Raw genomic sequence first — 4,620 nt, 5'->3', positions numbered from 1 at the left:
TAAGTACCAGTCAAAAGCTTAAGGATCAATTTGATGGATGCACCCCCCCCCCTTCCCCATCTAAAAGCAATGGATTTGTCCCTAAGTTAAAAAATATTATTATTGTTATTATTAACTAAGGTAGCAAGCTGGCAGAATCATTAGCACACCAGACAAAATGCTTAGCGATATTTCGTCCATCACTACATTCTGAGTTCAAATTTTGCCAAGGTCGACTTTGCCTTTCATCTTTTCAAGGTCGATAAATTAAGTACCAGTGAAACACTGGGGTCGGTATAATTGACTAGTGCCCCCCCCCCCAAAAAAAAATTTCAGGCTTTGTGCCTATAGTAGAAAGTATTATTATTATTATTATTATTATTATTGACTAAGGCAGTGAACTGGGAGAATTGTTAGCGCACCGGATGAAATGCTTAGCGGCTTTTCATCCATTGCTGCATTCTGAGTTCAAATTCTGCTGAGGTCGATTTTTGCCTTTCGTCCTTTTGAGGTCAATAAATTAAGTACCAGTGAAATACTGGGGTCTATGTAATCAACTAGTCTCCTCTCCCAAAATTTCAGGCCTTGTGCCTATTGTAGAAAGGATTATTATTATTATTATTAACTATATAAGGTGGTAAGCTGGCAGAATCATTAGCACACCAGACAAAATGCTTAGAACCATTTCCTCTCTCTTTACACTCTGAGTTTGAATTCTGCCAAAGTCAACTTTGCCTTTCATCCTTTTGAGATTGATAAAACGAGTACCAGTTGAGTACTAGGGCTGATGTAATTGGCTTTCCCCCTCCCTGAAGTTGCTGGCCTTGTGCCAAAATTTGAAATCGTCATTATCATTATTTAAGACAGTGAGGTGGCAGAGTCATTAGTGCACTGGACGAAATGCTTAGCAGTATTTCATCTGTCTTTGCATTCTGAGTTCAAATTCCGCCGAGGTCGACTTTACCTTTCATCCTTTCAGGGTTGATGAAATAAGTACCAGTTACGCACTGGGGTCGATGTAATCAACTCCTCCCCTCCCCCAAAATGGCTACCCTTGTGGCAAAAATTTGAAACCATTATTATTATTATTATTATTATTATTATTATTATTATCATTATTATAATTAAGTAATTAAGTAAATATGGTGGTGAGCTGGCAGAATCATTAGCACATTGGGTAAAATGCTTAGTGGTATTTCACCCGTCTTTAGGTTCTGAGTTCAAATTCCACCGAGGTCAACTTTGCCTTACATTCTTTCAAGGTCAGTAAAATGAGTATGAGTCAAGTACTGGGGTCAATGTTATTGACTAACCCCATCCCCTCAAATTTCAGACCTTGTGCTCATAATAGAAAGGATTATTTTTATTATTATTATTATTATTATTATTATTATTATTATTAAAAAGGCAGTGACTGGGAGAATTATTGGCATGCCAGACAAAATGCATAGCAACTTTTCTTCTGCATTCAGATTCCCTTGAGATCAGTTTTGTCTTCCATCCTTTTGGGATCTATAAGATAAAGTACCTGTCACATAGTAGGATCAGTGTAATTTACTAGCCCCTCCCACTAAAATTTCCTATAGTAGAAAGGATTATCCTTGTTATCATTAAGAAGGTGATGAGCTGGCAGAATCATTATATGTTGGGCAAAATGCTTTGTGGCATTTCTTCTAGTTTTACATTCTGAATTCAAATTCTGCTGACATTATCTTTGCTTTTCAACCTTTCAGAGTCAGTGAAATAATTACCAGTTGAGCACTGGGGTTGGTGTAACCAACTTACTTCCTCTCCTAAAATTGCTGGCCTTGTGCCAAAATTTTAAAAAAGACATTTACATTATTATTATTATTATTACTACTATTAGGGTGTTGGATTAGCAGAATTGGACAGGGTTCAAATCCTGATGAGCTCCACTTTATCTTTCATCCATTCGGGGGTTGATAAAGCACCAGCCAAGTACTGGAGGTCAATGCACTTGACTACTCCCACCCCTTACAATTACTGGCTTTGTGCCTAAATTAGAAACGATTATTATTATTATTATTATTATTATTATTTGGGAAGTATTTCCAATTCTGCTAGGGTTGACATTACCTTTTATCTTTTTGGGGTTCATGAAATAAGTATTTGTCAAGCACTGGGGTTGATGCATTCAACTAACCCCCCCCCCCCCCCACTGTCCTAAAATTTCAGGAATTGTGCTATAATTGAAAGGATTATTATTAGGGCTGTAAATTAGCAAAATTAATAGTGTTAGAGTAAAAACCTTCCAGTGTTTAGTTATGATCATTTATGTCCGAGATCAACTCTTACTGATGTTCACTTTGCTTTTCGTACTTTGAGGGTAGCTAAAATAAAGCTCCAGTTAAGTACTGGAGTCAGATAGTGCAGGTCCTTTCTGCCTAGTCAGAAGAGACCGTTATTATTATTAATATTATATGAATGATAGGTGCTGTGAATTAGTAGAATCAGTAAAGTGAAGGACAATATGCCTCACTGTATTTAGTTACATATTTCCTTCCCCTAAAATTTCAGGCTTTGTGCCAACATTAGAAATTATTATTATTATTGAAGGTTAAAGCAGCAAACTGGCCGAATCATTGGTATTGCTGGACTAAATTCTTAGCAGCATTTCATCTGTCTTTACATTCTGCTGAGGTCAACTTTGTCTTTTCATCCTTTCTGGATCAATGAAATAAGTACCAGTTGAACACTGGGGTCAATATAATTGACTACAACCTCTCCAAAAATTTCAGGCCTTGTACCTACAGTAGAAAGAATTCAATGAATTATGTACCAGTGAAACACTGGGGGTTGATGTAATCGACTAGTCCCCTCCCGCCAAATTTCAGGCCTTGTCCCTGCAGTAGAAAGGATTGTTGTTATTGAAGGTAGTGGAAACAGTAGAATCAGTGGAGCGACAGATTAACTACCTTGTTGCATGTATTTTGTTGTGTCTGTTTATGTTCTAAGCTCAAATTCCCAGGGGCTGACTTAGTCTTTCATTCTTTTGGAGGGGGTTGGTAGTGATAGCGTACTGGTCAAGTACAGGGGTCAGCTAAATCAATTATACCTCTTCCCCTTGGAACTTCTTGCCTTGTGCCTATGTTAGAAATCATTATCATCATCATCATCCTCATCATTATTATTATTATGAGTTCAAATTCTGCCAAGGTCAACTTTGCCTTTCATCCTTTCGGGATCGATAAAGTAAGTACCAGTGAAACACTGGGATTGATGTAATTGACTCGTCCCCTCCCCCCAAATTTCAGGCCTTGTGCCTTCAGTGGAAGGGATGTGGATTGGCAGAATTGGTAGAGCATCAGAAAAAACATGTTTTGTGATATTTGTTCTGGTTCTTTGCATTCTGAATTCAAATTCACCAAGGTCAACTTTGCCTTTCATCCCTTCAGGGTCGTTAGAGTAAAATACTAGTTGCGTACTGGGGTTGATGGTATTGACTAACTTCCTTCCTATCGCTGGCTTTGCACCTAAATTAGAAATTGTTACCATGCTGGACAAAATGCTTAGCAGCATTTCTTGTTCTGTATCTGGATGCCACTGAAGTCAACTTTGCTTTCATCCTTTTGGGGTCGATAAAATAAGTACCAGTTGAGCACTGGGGTCAATGTAATTGACTTCCCCTTCCCCTCAGTATTGCTGGCCTTGTGTCTAAATTAGAAACCAGTATTAATATTATTATTATTAGGAAGAGTGGTGGGTTGGCAGAATCTTTAGGATATTGGACAAAATGCCTTGTAGTGTTTGTTCTGGTTCTTCCTGTGTTCATATCCTACTAGTGTCAACTCTGCCTCTCATCCTTCCTGGGTCGATTAAACAAAGACCCAGTCAAGTAGTGGGGTTGATACAAGAAAGGGCTGTGGGTAAGCAGAACTGTTTGTGGCAGACGAAGTGCCATGTGGTATTTTGCTGCAACTCATATTCTGAGCTCATCCTGCCAAACGCAAGGTCTTGTGCCTGCGATAGAAACTAGATGAAAGCCAGTGAAGGGTCAGAAATCGGTAGAGCATTGGACAAAAATGATTTGTCATATTTATTAGTCGTGTTCTTTCCTCTATCTACATTCTGAATGGAAACATCATCAGGGGTCAACATTACCCTTCAACCTTCCAAGATCGATGAAATAAACAGTCAAGTATTGGGTCAGTTTAATCAACTATTCCTTCCACCCCAAAACTTGTGGCCTTCTGCCTAAAAGGAAATCATCATCACCATCATTTATTATTAGGACAGTTTAATGTCCAAGACAGAATGTCACCCTAAATACTTGATGGTGTTTAATATCTACATTCTGAGTTTTAAAAAATCTTGTCATGTTGACTATTATTACTACTATTACTACCACCAATTATTTCTAGTACTAATATACTACCACCATTTCTACTACTATTATTGTTACTATTTCTCCAGTTTCCAACCAATTCCAAGAAAAATTATATATATAAAATAAAAATAAAAAAAGAGCCATGTTCTATAAAAAGAAAAAAATGTATTATAAATCTTATGCAACTTCAGGAAAGTGATAAAAAAAAAAAAACAAGAATGATGTTTGAAAACAAAACCAAAAAAAAAAAAGGACAAAGAATTTGTTCAAGAACTTCTGTAAAATGTCTACCA

Source organism: Octopus bimaculoides, chromosome 14 (assembly GCF_046866305.1).
Source record: "Octopus bimaculoides isolate indiv1 chromosome 14, ASM4686630v1, whole genome shotgun sequence".
Lineage (NCBI taxonomy): Eukaryota > Metazoa > Mollusca > Cephalopoda > Octopoda > Octopodidae > Octopus > Octopus bimaculoides.
The sequence above is the reverse complement of the archived record's forward strand: the minus strand, read 5'-3'. Positions refer to the sequence as shown.